Source organism: Oreochromis aureus, linkage group 7 (assembly GCF_013358895.1).
Source record: "Oreochromis aureus strain Israel breed Guangdong linkage group 7, ZZ_aureus, whole genome shotgun sequence".
Classification (NCBI taxonomy): Eukaryota; Metazoa; Chordata; class Actinopteri; order Cichliformes; family Cichlidae; genus Oreochromis; species Oreochromis aureus.
The window spans coordinates 23,157,908-23,173,417 of NC_052948.1; the positions used below are offsets into that span (position 1 = coordinate 23,157,908).

General features: G+C 38.9%; 1 protein-coding gene across 5 annotated transcripts in view; it reads right to left on the reverse strand.

Moving 5' to 3' along the window:
* The window catches only part of LOC116314030 (alpha-1,3-mannosyl-glycoprotein 4-beta-N-acetylglucosaminyltransferase C-like), a 74,585-nt gene that overhangs the window by 2,581 nt on the left and 56,494 nt on the right, over positions 1-15,510 (reverse strand). The gene's annotated exons all lie outside the window — the stretch shown is intronic.

The following is a 15,510-nucleotide window of genomic DNA, read 5'->3' on the forward strand; positions in this document are numbered from 1 at the left end:
AACTTGTAACATTTTAAAGGATTTACAATTGATTAAATCATTTAAAAATGACATATGTTGTATTAAATAAGGAAAAATCTTTATTGCTTCTAGTGGTAGACGAGCAAACTATAAATATAACAGTAAGATGTTATCACCTTCTCTGGCTATTATGGCTGATGTGTTATCACCTTTTTATGCATCTACCAGTAACATTAGTATTCATTTGAGATGTTGTTGCCTGGCACTTGACATGTTTATGGCCAATATTTACACTCTTGTTGTCAATGCCACTAATTCCAGAGAAAAACCTAACCGAGGTAAGTCTCTGTGTGCTTTGGCTTTTGCTTCTTTTTTGCATTAAAAGGTGTGAGCCATAGAAATACAGACACTAAAAAGCTTTGTGAAGCAGAGGGAACTGTAAAGTCAGATGGTAACCCTCTCTGTTGTCAAGCTAGTAGCATTTGATCCATTCGTACTGTCTGTGACCTGGGGATGTCCTTTAACTCCCACATTAAGCAAATCTCTGCCTATTTTTATCCGCGTCACATTGTCAACTCTGCAGACAGTCTGTGTCAGAGTGACACTGAACAGTAAATGCCTTCTTTTCTATTAGACTGGACTGCAGTGATTCCATACAGTACTGTGCAATTTCTTGACCCGCCCCAGATTTCTTCATATTGTGCCTCCACACAGGCTTGTTATTTGTGGTCTTGTGGCAGGTGGTCTTGAGCAATAGCTTTCCAGACTTTTTTCTTTGGACATTGACTGCTTTTTCATTTTCAGAGTACTGTTTTTTGTTTGTTAAGCCATTTAACACTGACCTATGAATTATTCAGTCATAAAAAAATAAACCAAATGAAGGGACGAACTAATGTTGTGTCTACACGTGAAAGACAGCTCAGCAAAGGACCAATTTTTAGATCGTGTCTTTAAAACTTTGTTACTACAAATCACAAAGACACAAAGCATCAAACATCATCTGCAGGACCATCAACACCACAAGTACAGTATCCCAGAGCCGGATAGTGACACTATCATTAACATCTACAACAGTAGTGATCCTCAAAGCTGTCCTGTCTATGTCCTTAGGATGTTTGATGTTTGAGCCACCACGCTATGATACACTGTGGACTCATCCTAAGTTCTGTCTAGTCTCCTGTAGCCTGCGTTTTGTCCTTTTTCTCATTTGTGGTTTCTCTATGCTCTCCCTTCTGTTCTCATTCCCATCACACCCAAACTGTCATGGCAGAAGGATGCCCGTCCTCGAGCCGGGTTCAGCCGTCGGTTTCTTCCTGTTAAAAGGGAGTTTGTTTTTTTTCTTTGCACTGTCACAGAGAGTTTGCTCATAGGAAAGCTGATCACTGCGGTCCTTTCTGTAATATTGTGGGATCTTTACTTTATAATATGAAGCGCCTGTTCACAGTCGCTATACATGAAATTGACGTTTAAAAAATCCAATTAGTGCAGCTTTAAAGAGGCATTTCACTGAGAAATCAAAAATACATGTTTTTCCTGTGGCCCGTGTTACTATTGATCCAGCTTCATTGTTTCATTGAAAAACTCTACAGCCATGTATCACTCCCAGAAATCCTGACCCAGGAAAAATCCAGAAACTCAGTGAACAGTTTTAAACCAGTGTTAAGGGTCGACTTGGGTCAGAGTGATGTAAATGGCATTACCGGATTGGAATGTGAGGCTCTAGCAGCATTTGACCCTATGTTATTGTCTGTGACCTGGGCTGTCCTTTAACCCCCAGAGACTGGAATGCAAGGCTCTGTGTAGGAAAAAAATCTAATAGGAATGACAGTGTCTATGTGCATGTCTGCAACTGAGTACACAGGAGCCATTTCTAACTAGAACCAGTTCACTGCTACCATCCCATGACACTTTCACCCACACAGAGTGCCAGCTGCTTCCATTGTTCCACCGAAAAAGGAGACATCTCTACAGCCGACATCACCACAACTGGGTAACTTCCACGAAACAATATAGATGCATAAATAGCACTAAAGGCCAAACCAAAAACATTTATTTCCAATTGTTTGAAAGTGGTCCCTGTATCAGGACGAGGTTATTTAATAAAAACACTACCACTATGACTTCATGAGAGCTGGAACTGAAAATTTTTAAAGCTGGTTGAGTAGCATCAGTATTACACTGATTCCCTGTTACAAGGCTGCTGCGCGCTCTGGTTTAGATTCATGATCAGCTGACCTCATGGTGCAGGCTAGCTCAGAGACTTTTTGTGTTCCAATAGTTTCTCCAGCAAACAGGGCTCAATGTTCATTTTGGCCACAGTTTTTGAGCCATTTTTACATCAAACAAGGCCTTAAGGGCTTAATCAAAAAATAATAATTGCTGGTTTTTGCAGCCCTGGAGTATCAATCACAAAGCTGGAAGGATATCCATCTTTAATTAGATTCTGATGAGCTGCTCAACATGACAGATGTGGCCAATGGCAACGGCACAAATAGGCTATAGAAAGCTGATTTTGAAGGTTTATCATTGGATTATGCAAAACGGCTGCTATTAATGGATAATTTCTGTCATTAATCTACCTGCTTGTGCGGGGGTCTGTCGGTCATCTGTTTAGCTTGCGTGCAGAGGGAACACACGATGATGTTTCAGAAGTCATTAAACATCAGTGACATCTCTTGAAAGAAAACAAACGCTCCCAGCCCTGTTTGGGGTGATATGTGCTCAGTGTCTTCTAACGAAAAAGAATCACCCCGGCTAAACAGTATGTCCTATTTGGAACCTCATCTAAAAAAACAAAAACTAAGCATCCCAGGACACGCTCTCTAATTTTGATGTTTCGTAACACGAAAACGCAGCATTCAGTGTGAGAAACCACAAGCTCCCCGGCGACAGGGACAATTTTGGCAAAGGCCTGCTGCTGGGCCCAATAACTGAATAAACAACTTATTATTCATTGTGTTATTCATTGCTTGAGTTCCATTTTAGAGGTGGGGGAGAAAAAAAACAAAACATCTGCCATCTGCCAGAGAAATAAGCCATTTTATGTTTCTGTCATGAAAAAGCTCCACGGCGGCACCTGAGAGATGCAGCGGTGAAAATAAGTGGAAAGACAACGACGGCTGTAAGTCAATATTATGAACGTCTTCCCTAAACCACCTCCACCTACACACCAACTCGCACAGGAACCGTCGTTTTAGATAGAAGCCTGCGAACATCAGATATTGAGACAATGAAAGAACATCTAACAAGGCCAAATAAGGGCCACATGCCTGCGCTGCAAGAGAAAATACTAAGAAATTAGATTTTTGTTTGCTTTCTCTCAGTGAGTCTAAACAACAAACAGGCCCCTTATAGGTCACGTACATTTATATGGAAATGAAGGTGCATCTGTGAATAAATAAGCGCCATTTGTTAGTCTGTTTGCTTTAGTTTAAAATGTTTCTCTGCCAAGTTGTTATTTTTTTTCTCCCCCTCAGCAAATTATCAGTGCGTCTGCCCTGTGAGCTCATTTCTAGGACTGAAGTCATTTTAGATTAGAGCCGGTGAAATAATAACAGGTAGAGGGGAATACCAATGAGTCCCAACGTTAAAAATTGTTATGCGTCCTAGGAGGGTTTATCTTAAGTGCTGCGCATTAACGACGGTCTCTCCAAAAACGGAAATGAGGGGGAGATTTGTCCTGCTCAGTAATATTTTTGTTTTACAAACACAACAGGAAAAGAGCAAGAACAAGAATTTCCTTTTTTCCTGACGTGTTTTCTTGAACCGACGGAAAGAAAGGGAAATTGCTGCAATGCATAAAGGTATTAGAAGCCAGGTCGTCCTGGCTAAGAAGTAGAGGTTTTTGGAGGAAAAATACATTTTTCAAGAAACTAAATAAATGCTTCTTCAAATACAGTGTGGAGACATTTTACGTAGTCCCGAATTGTTCTGAGAAGTCGGAGAATTGCAGCAAACTTTATTAAATTAGAGTGACTGCTATTGAACTGCATATTCAAGCTGCCAGAAATCAAAGCCATTTTTTATAGCCCAGCTGACAGGGTTTCAGTTTTTCCTCCTTATGTGTCTCCTTTCCAAATGGGATATATGTATCTGTCTATGCATATATTGTCTATACTGCGATCGCTTTCTTTTTAACCCCAGTCATTAGAAAAAGCAGGGAAAGATTTACCAAACAGGTAAATTGATATGGAAAAGTGAAAAAGACCACAGCTTGCCTTTGCAGCTCCTAAGTTTTGCAATTTCAAGCTTGCTTGATCTTCTTCAGGGAGCATCAAGAAGTAGTTTCTTTACACTACTGATATCTCAGTTTCCATTAATATTTAAAGGGATAGAGTTTCAGGAAAACAAGGTCAAAAACTGAGGCAGTTTAGGTCAGCATATGCCACCTTTTACACCCCATAATGGATACTATGTCAAGACGCAGGATACACTAGTTTGATTAGGTAGGTTCCTCTGATAGTGAGGGTTCTGTGAGACAATGTTAATGAGCTACACTATATGGATAGGAGTACTGGGCTATCTACAGGAGTTGCTCAGCCCTATAAAGTCATGCCACAGAGCTCTGGTGGAGAGTTTTTGAGCCAGCAGATCGTTGGTGACTTTACACACTATGCACCTCTGTAACTTTATATGGTCTTCCACTTTATAGCTGAAGTGGCTGTGGTTCCTCAGTGCTTCCACCTCATAATATCACTTACAGTCGATCGTGGAATATTTAGAAGAGAAGGAATTTCACAAACTGTCTTGTTCCAGCGGCGGCATCCTATTACAGTACCTAGAACCATGATATTAGGCTGGTGGGTATTTTATACCTCGATTTACAACTTTTTTGTTTTGCATCTGCTTGTGAAAGATGCCCAATTTGCATTTTTTTTCATAAATTATAATGTTAAGCTTTTCTATTTCTTTTCCATATTGATCCTCTTGGCAGATGCACAGGTTATCACAACACATTGTTTAAATATGGAAAGTATGTACAGTTGATGGGCCCTCTTTGAGCTTCTGCAACAACAGCTCTGTAGTTTCCAAAGATATGAAACCTTTTGGCAGTATTTTAGCTTCAGACCAAAATATGGAGCAAATATGAATCTGACATAAATATTAGAGCTTTTTTATTCAATATATTCTCTGTTTCAAACTCCAATGTGCCTAGTTCTTCATTCCAACTCTGGCTAAAATGAAGATTTAGAGCTTCTTAAAAAAAAAAAAAGTCTGATTTGGGGAATAATTTGGAAAATTGAAGGCCTGAAGCCTGTATGAAAGTTATAGGAGCAGAGCTTGTGAAGCTTTAATAAGTGAGTCTGTTGTGAAAAGTGCTGTGAAAGTGTGATCAGAGAAAATAAATGAGAAATGCTTTGAATTCAACGACTCCCATCTAGGTACCCTTCAGCAAGGCACTTAATCCCCATTAGTGTCAGTAGCAGCACTAGGAGACTGTGATTGTACTGGGAGGCTCCCAAGTGGGAACGCGTGTAACTGTGTGAAATGCTGAAACAGAAACCGCTTGCTCAGCAAAACTCTCGCCTGTATACATTTAGACAGGAAAAGATGGATGAGATACTTGTTGCAGCAGAGAAAGTGCTGAGAGACTCCACAGGGATGCATTCTTATACATGACAGCTGGCTCATTATTGACTCGATGAACACAGATGATTTAAAATAATTAATGACACTAGCAGAGACTGTACCACATCTGCTGTGTAAAGACATCCATCACAGATAGCTCTCAGCCACATTTACCCCTCCTTTCAGCTCCGTGCAAACTGGGCTTTTGGACGACGACAAGGAGCGGGGTACAGGACACGGTGGTAAGTTAGAAAATTAAAATTTATGTACTAAAACATGACTCAATTAAGAGTGGGTGTTTTTCCACAGGTCAGTAGTGAACTACATGCACAAACAATCACGGGAAGAAAAAGAACTGCACTGGGCAAAGTCAGGAAGCCAGAAAGACCCTGAGGGACGGTTTGGAGGAAGAAAGTGGCTTTTACAGCTAACTGTGCCCAGGTGTAGCTCATGAAGCTAATTACCCATCAATTAGCTCCTGCCACACAAAGCAAGGCACAACTAAAACAGAGCAGAGACAGCTAGCGCCCGGATGATCGTCACACTTCAGCTTTAAAAAGCAGTAATGAAAGGAAAGTACCGTATAACCCAGTGAAGGTGCACCATTTTATCTTTAACAGGTTTCAGAACAAAAGTTAAAGTCAAAACACATCTCCTCTGTTTTATTGCCAAGCTTTTTTTTTTTCTTTCCTGCTCTCTATTATCATTGTGTGTTTTAAGGTAGGAGCTTCACTCAAGGTACATGTCTGAGATCCTACTTAGATAAGTGTCTCATGGGTAAGTATGCATTTCAGCAAAAAAGAAAAACTGGAATCTTCTTTCATTCTTTGCTCTCTTTGTGAATAGAGGTAAATACAATAAACGCCTCTCAGGGAAACGATAACGGCAACATGCTACTGTCGGCAGACTTGAGTCATACTTGTTTTTCCTCCTGATTCAGTCGTTGCAGATTCCCTAGATGTGAAACTCCAAAACCGATTGTTCATATTGTTTATATCAATTTGGATGATGGCTGCAACTGATATGATTTATTTTCGGATTTTGTTTTTCTCCCCCTGTTATTTAATTTCCAGTGAAACAATCAAAGTGTTGTCGTTAAAAAATGTCTTTAATAACTGTTTTAAGTCTGTTTTCTTCACGCTGTCTTCATTATATTCGAACATTTAGTCAGTGCAAAACTCATGTGACACGAGAGATGAATATGAGCATGTGACTCCGATAAAAGCCATTTGCCGACAGGCGGATATCAGTCAACAAGGCAAATATTGCCCGATACTTGTATTCAAGCTTGTTCATTCCTGGAACATCAATTAGTTTTGTCACAGCCCCCGACTGGGTAATGATGTCATTTTTCAAGCCCAGTGTATTTTCCCTCACATAACAACCTTTTTCTAAACACAACAAGTCAGTTTTAGTGCCTAAACCAAACAAAGGTCCTCAAACGAATGCAAACCACAGTCTGCTGGTTGAATAACCAACTCATCCCACCTCCACCACCATCACTCCAACATTCTGGGAATGGGAGCGTTAACTTGGTATGTCCAGACACCACCCTCCAGAGGATATCTTGTGTGTAACAGCAAAACACATGACAAAATGGCTTTATGGTACCTTACTACTAATAAAGTTGAACAGAATGCAGTGATTTTGCAAATCTCACATATTTTACTTTCAGACAAAAAAAACTGAGACAATTTTAGATTAGGTCAGTGACAAAATTGGGTGTAAAAAGATGTTCCTAGAGGGGGAGAGTTTCCCAGAGTTAAAGATGGGCAGAGATTCACCAATTTGCAAAAAACTGCATTTACAAACTGTGGAGCATTTTAATTGTTTCATCATCTTTCTTCTTCTGATTATCAAATTCAGTGGCTGTTACAGTCTATAGTACATAACATCTGGAAAAATGTCTGTGTGCAAAGGACGAGGCTGAAAACCAATATTAGCCGCACATTAAAAACTGGCATGATTCTGTCGTGGAAATCACTGTGTGGACTCTTCCACGCTTCCAGAAATTATTGTCCATGAACACGGTTCACCGTGGCGTCTACGGATGCAGTTTAAAGCTCTGTCATGTAAAGAAGTCGTGTGTGAGCATGATCCAGAAACACTTCTGTCTTCTCTGGGCCAAAACTCATTTAAAATAGATTGAGGCAAAGTAGAAAACTCTGTTGCGGTCTCTGCATCTCCTGCTGTATAGGGCTGCATTACTGCCTCTGAACGCACTCGAGCAGCTTTCATATGATATGAAAACTATATATAGACATTTATAGTATACAGGAGCAACATATGCTTCCAGTCTGATGAAGGCTTTCACACGTCTTCTCTGTTTGTCTACCACCACTATGTCCGGTTGGTTAGCCACCACCATTTTGTTTCACCCAGAAGTCCCACCTCCAGGTGCATTCCTTCTTGGGAATGCATTGGATATTTCAGCAAGACAATGCCAAACCACATCCATTGTCATCTGCAGCTTAAATTACTTGGTTATGGCGCTCCATGTATGCCTTGCCTGCTAGCATCTTGCATGGATATATATATAGACCCCATATATATATATATTTCATATATACATATATATATATATATATATATATATATATATATATATATATATATATATATATATATGAACTGATTTTCTATGAACTGATTTGATTGTGTGATTTGCATTTTTATTAATTTTTTTGTTTGTTTCTTACGGACAGCATAACTTCAAGAAATCTCTCAAATTTTGCAGAGAAAGAAATAACTCTGCATCCGCTGATATGCTAGACTATGGATGATACATTTAAAACTGTTTTTGAAATTCAGAAAATGTTGATGTTAGGTGCATTTAACTAGATATAAAGTATATTCCCATGCTCCTTATCGCTAGAATTTTATTTTCAAAAACAAATATAAGAACAACCTTTTGCTCATGATCACCCCCAGGATTTATCTTTTAAACGATCAGTGTGATATTGCTGCATAAAGGAGTCAGCCCATTTGTTTCCGCTGAAGATACAAAAAATATGAAATCTCATAAATGTGTAGTTCATTTATTTTCCTCACACTTGTTCAGATATGTGGAAATAGTGGATTTGCTGCTGACTGTTTTTGGCTTCACATTAGCATACGCATTAACAGCGGTGCCCACTGATTTCTTGTTAAGTTAGTTTGATAATTATAGATTAAAAATCTGATTAGATACAGTATATATAGCTTCAATTTGCTGCTTTTGTGACTTCCAGCATGCAAAATGCTAGCACTCCAGTCACATGTCTCAGATTTTTCCATTTCAGGCTTTTATCCCACTAAAAAGCCTAAAATGAAAGGAGTTCCTTGTGTGTCACCTTGAACAAAATAAAAGCGCCCTGAGTGATGTTACATCAAATTTATTGCATTCAAAGTCACTGCAGTCTGAACAATAGTAATGACAATGCTTTTGCAGTAAGGTTGTTTCACTTGTGATTTAGAATAGATCATCATAGCGCTGAGACGTGCTTGGGAATCTGTGCCAAGGGCTCTTAATGGCTTTTTTAAAATCCCCTCCAGTTTATGAACTTCATGCCGTCTTGTGGAACTCTTGTGAATATAATTTAACACACATTGTGCGTCTCACACTCTATCCTGCTATTATTCTCCATCTCCATCCTGCCTCGGCGGGCCCTGGGCAGAGAGCTAATGTGGGTCAAAGCACTGACTGCTGTGGAGAGCCCATCCTCATTACAGTCGCCACCACTGGGACCGCAAAAGCCTTTTATGTTCGTCTATGACCTGAAAGGTAAATACACTCCAGCTGCAATTTACATGTACTGCAGGCCTGCAGCACATATCATGCTTTAGAAGTAGAGAATTATGTGTGCTTAGGGCGAAAGCCTACTTTAATCACTAATACAGAGCATCTGCACTTTGCAGTAACTCACAGAGATCTGATTATTTTAGGCAATAATCTGAGAACGTTACTGGGACTACTACAGCTCGAGTATCCTATACTTGCTTGATTTTACTCAGACAGTTTTAAGTAGGTATACATATTTTGGAGCTGTGGAAAATTTCGCCCTTTGATTACGCACAGCACTCCAGTTAAACTCACAACAGTTTTAAACGAAGAAAAAAAAATCTGCAGAAGCAGGAGCAGAGATATCATCTTTTCTATTCCATGCATTCTACTTCCTGCTACCCTGAAGCGCAGATTAGGTCCAGTCTACAGAGGTCTGATAAGCTCACGTCTTTCTAACTACGCAGCTCCCCATCCACACATCTTTTGTTTTGTTTTTTTCATTTTTCAAACGTGTGCTCTTCACCCCCCTGTGCGAGAACTGCAAACAGACTTTGATGTGTAAAATCGGTGCAGTTACCCTTTAAGGTAAATTCAGTCCCCGCAATGAACAACTAAGATCTGCTGCTCAGCACAAATGCTACATGCTACAGCTTTTTAATATCCCAATTACACGAATCATTATCAAAAATGTTTTGTTTTTTGAGGGGAACCTGGAGAGAACTATGGGGAAAAACACCTCAACAGACCTGTTCACAGAACAACAGCCCAAAAGCTGCAGTTTAAATGTTTTCCATCAGTACATACTGGAGGCTTTTTTGGTTTTGTTTCGACTGCTGATTTCTGTTGTGGACTGTTTGTTGTCTCTGTGTGATGCTGATATGCAATTCAGTCACAGTCTCATGATAGTATAAGCAAATAATTAGGCACAATTTGGTGTAAAAAGCTGAATCTTTTCTAATCTTTTGTTTGTAGTCCATTTAGACTTTTTATCAATATATACTCACTGACTCACTGGTCACACATCTTGCTAGTATTGGGTTTGTCCCCCTTTTGCCTTTAAAACTGCACAAGTTCTTCATGACAGGGTCATCAAAGTGAGAGATTTTGGTCCATATTCACATGAAATCCCACTTGTAGATTTATCAGATGCACATCCATGATGGAAACCTCCTTTTCCTCCACATCACAAAGGTGTAATATTGGTCTGAGATCTGGTGACTGAGTACGGTGAACTCTGTCATGTTTAAGAAACCAGTTTGAAATGATTTGAGCTTTATAACATGGCGCCTTGTCCTCCTCAAAGCAGCCATCAGAGCATGGGTACACTGTGTCCATAAAGGGATGGACGTGGTCAGCAAAAATACTCATGTAGGCTGTTGCATTTAAACGGTGCGTAGTTGGTACTAAAGGGTTCAAAGTGTGCCAAGAAAAATATCCCCCACACCATTACATCATCACCACCAGCCTGAATGGTACTTTCATGATGTTTACCGCATGTTATGACTCTATCTGAATGTTGATGCAGAGCTGAGACTCAGAACAGGCGATGTTTTCCAATCCTCTACTGACCGATTTTGGCGAGTTCGTGCAAAATGTTTCCTGTTCTTAGCTGACAGGAGTGGCACCCAGTATGATCTGCTGCTGCTGTAGCCCAACACTTCAAGTCTGGATGTTGTCTTTATTTAAAAATGGTGTTTGCTACACGTTGGTTGTAACAAGTGTGTATTAGAGTAAATTTTTTGGACATTAAAAGCTGAGCAGGTGTACCTGATGAACATACTGAGAGTATATTCTATTTTTGATTGCTCTTCTTTCTTTTTCTTTCTTCTGTGTTTGGGGTATTGTGCTACTATAAAGACTATTTACACTTGATTTCCTAGATTTAAAACTACTAAAAAACTTAACAATCAAAGAGAAGTCTTAAACACACTCACTGAAAGGATAACGTCCTTGCAGCATCAATGGTTTGTGGCTTTTTAAGAATGACATCTTCAACCAGCTTTCACTCTTTTTTTAAAATAAATTTTGACTAATTTCAATGTACGGCCACTGACTAAAACCAAAATGCAAAAACTGAAATAATGATAACGCTGTTATTTTCTTTGGTGCTGTGAAGCTGAGATGAACTGACAGTAAGCAGATAAACACGATGTACAGATGATCATCGCCAGTCAGAAAACTGAAGAAGAAATAATCCAGTTAAAATAGACAAACAGGCAAAGCTGGGCATTACCATAAACCACTTGTTAATAATTATATTTATTAAAATATTGTTATGAAATTAGTTTGTATCTTACAACATTTTTTTTAGTTTTTATCATACAGCCTACACATTTACCAGATAGTTTGTTAGGTATAATGGATTTAGGTATGTGGAGATGGTTAAAATGACCTTCTGAAGTTCAAAGTGAGGATAAGTATGTGGAACAAGGTCATTTAAGTGACTTTAACATGGTAAAAACTGTTGATCTGCTGGGAGTTTCTCACACAACCATCTTCATGGTTTATAACAATGGTCCAAAACAGAGATAAATCCAGTGATTAGCAGCAGTTCTCTGAGCAATAAAGCTTTGCTAATGAGGTCAGTGGAGACAGCTTCAACCTGATGGGTAGGCAACAAATGCACAGAATACACAACACAGCAAACTACAATTTGTTTGGGGTCACCAAAATTGGACAATACAAGATCGGACAAACACTGATTCGCCTGAGTGTTTCTTTGTGGTATGACCAGAATTTGGTGTAAGCAACACAAAAGAACGGATACATCCTTTTATTAGTGGTTCAGGTTGGGAGTGTTGTTGTAATGGTGCGAGAGAGATTTTCTTAGCACACTTTGGGCCCCTTATTTGGGACCATGTTATTTTTTTATAACCACAGTGTACCCATCTTGTTTGCGACATAGTGCAGAATAATGTGCCACGTCACAAAGCTCAAATCATCTCAAACTGGTTGCTTGAAGGTGACAGTGAGTTCACTGCACTCGAATAGCGTCTACAGTTGCTAGATTTCAATCCAAGATACCATTTGGGATGTGGTGAAACAGGAGATTTGCATCATGGATGTGCAGCCAATAAATCTGCAACTGTGTGATGCTATCATGTGAATATTGACCGAAATCTTCGAGGAATTTTTCTAGCACCTTGTTGAATTTCTGCAATGAAGAATTAAGTTTGTTCTACATGCAAAGTGGGTACTAATATACTAACCATCGAGTTTAAAAGACAGATGTAGCCACGGTGATGTCATGTTTTTTTTTTTTTTTAATTGATTGCAATTTTGAAAACTCAGCTATGTCATATTTGTCTTTGCTGTTTTTTGTTTTGTTTAGTTTTTTAAAGTTAGAGGTTACCATATTAGTGCTAAGCACCAAAGATCAGAGCTCATTTGGTCTTATTTTCTGAATTTAATTAGACAATGGCTTCTACCTCATTAGTGAGCTCAGGTCAACACACTCCAAATTCCTTGTTAGGATTGTTTTCCATAAACACACCAAGCTAATTAACAGTTAATAGGCTGTAGGCACTGATGCACACATATGTTTGGACAGTCTTATAGTCAAGATGCCAGCATCTCATTCAAGTCAACTGTTTCAAAGATTTTGTTTGGCATGAGATGTAAATGTAGCCACAAAAACAACACAGCAAGACCTACCCTCAGGGTTACACAATGATCATTAGCGTGATAACACCAGGTTGACGATTGGTACAAAATAAAACACGGAGAACTGTGTCTGACTTTAAAGCAAAATCAGTAAAATGATAATTAGCTTCTCATTCATCCACCACAAGCAACTATCCGTGCAGACTTTGTTGCTATGTAACAATCCGGTCAGACATTACTCCTACAACTCCAAAACTTTTTTTCTTCCTCATTTAGATGCAAAAAAATGTTGTGCGGGTGCATTTTCTGAATTGACTGATGCTGTAATTTGTCTTGAGAGAAAAGACTGAGCCTGTAAGATATGATCAAATGCTCTATTGCAGCTAAGAGGATGTAGCAGTGTGATTGTGTTCTGAGATCAGCATTGAAGTTTGAACGTCTAGCGTTTATGGATAGCTGGCTGACTGAAGATAATTATGAAGATCAGTGGATTTTACTGAAAGCTGCTTTTTGTTAACCTCGGCTTGACAGAAGATCAGTGGAAGATAAATTCTTAGACATTTCATTATTTTAGCAGCAAAAATGCTGAAAGCAAAAAAGCTCGTATTTAAAATTTAGCATCTGTGTGTACACCATCGCGGCTCCGCCTTTGGCTCATTTCATATCCATTTCCTAAGCTTCCTGTAATATGAATATCAACAGCTATTATGGTCACGGAAAATCCATATGCAATGCGGAATAATAATGAAGAGAAAGTGGTTTCACAAAATGCAAATAATCTCTTAAAACTGCTGCTCAGCGCCTGTAATGAGATGCCATTTTAATAAGCCTGCGTGTTGAACAACAAAGCCATTTGGTAAACACCATTGTTCATTTGCCTGTTGACACCAGGGCAGCACATGAACTGACACGGACACTGCTGAGCTGCTGTGTGTTTGTGGGTTGGAGTGTGTGGGTGTGTCGGGAAAACAGGCATCAGGAAAGCTTTTGATGAAGGGAGAACATTTTAGTGTTTTCGCATCGCATGTTTATTAATGATTTTTTTCAATGAAGTTTTATGATATATTTAACATGATAAATGTTTACGCAAGTAATTTTTTTTTAACATTGAGTTTTTATTTACAGAGGAGTCTGTTTACACCGTGGTCACCATACTAAAACTACACAGACTCATTTATGGTAGGAATTATTTTGAAAAACAGACTACGGGGACACCTGGCCTCATTGTTTTGTGTTTGTCTTTCCAAATGAAAAAACACAAAAATTGGATGTATGTTTTGTTAGTGATTTAACAAAATTACTCTTAAATTGCCATTTAGGACACTAACAAAAAAGAATTGCTATCAGCTGGTACTGAAGCGTTCATGCTGGCTGAAAAAATACAAACTGTACACGTCAATCTTTTTTTATTCAATAATTTTGATCTTCTGCAGATTTATTTTTGAGCCGTGTTTGTATTTTTTAAAAAAAGTGTTTTCCAAGCGTCGTTAATCAGAACAAGTTTTATTTTGGAAGCTTACTTTGCACACTGAAAGAAAGTTATTTCACAAAAAATACAAACTAGAGGGTAAAAGTAATTATTTGCTTCATAATAATAGTATGTGGAATATTCTTTTTGCTGGATAACAGCCGGCAGTCATTTGTTGTACTTTTCAACAAGTCTCACATTTGTCTCCTGAGAAACTGCAACCTATTCTTCTTTGGCAAATCTCTCAAGTTCTTCCAGATTTGATGGTCTTGTAGCATGGAACTTGGACTTCAGTCACAGGTTTTCATTGGGATTTGTGCAGCCCAGTTCATAATGTTCACCTTGGTCTTCTGGAGGTAGTTATTTACTTGAAGTGACGGTTTTGGGTCGATGTCATATTGGAAGACAAAGTGGCGACGCAGAGCCAGACCTCTGCTGACTGCTTGAGGTTTTTTTTCCAAATCTTTGCGTGTCTTTTTTCCTTCATGATTCCCTCCACCTGTACAAGATTCTCGGTTCCAGATGGGCTGAAGTATTCCCACTGCATAATAATCCCACCACCATGTCTCATTGTGGAGATGGTATTCTTTTTTTTCTTTCTCCAAATATAAACAGTATCTCCACCACCAAAGAGCTTTAATTTAATCTCATCTGACCAACAGACACGCTTCCAGTACCCATAATCTTTCTCCAGGTTGTTCTTAGCATACTTCAGTCTGGTTTGAAGGTGTCTCTTCTGCAGAAGTGGAGTTTTTCTTGATCTGCAATTTTGCGGCCCATTTCTGTGTATGGTTATAGTGACTGTCTTGTAGGCAAAGTCATTCACTCGTGTCTCAGCAGATGTCTTCAGACACATCTCTCACTAGTTTTCTTTTCCGGTGTCTTTGAACTCTCTCACTTCCTATCTCTGCCAGACTTGTTCTGTGCTGTGTTGCTCTCTATGAATTTCTTGATGATGATCCAGTCTTGGCACTTGGAAACACTGTGATAACTTTGTATATTCATTTCTTGCTCTGTGAACATCAACAATTCTTTTATCAAGTCTAAATTAATATCTTTTGTTTGAAGTTTGATGCTTTCTCATGTGACAGCTCAAACTTACTGTATACAAATTAGAAGATAACACTCAGCTGTAACTTGGTTTTAC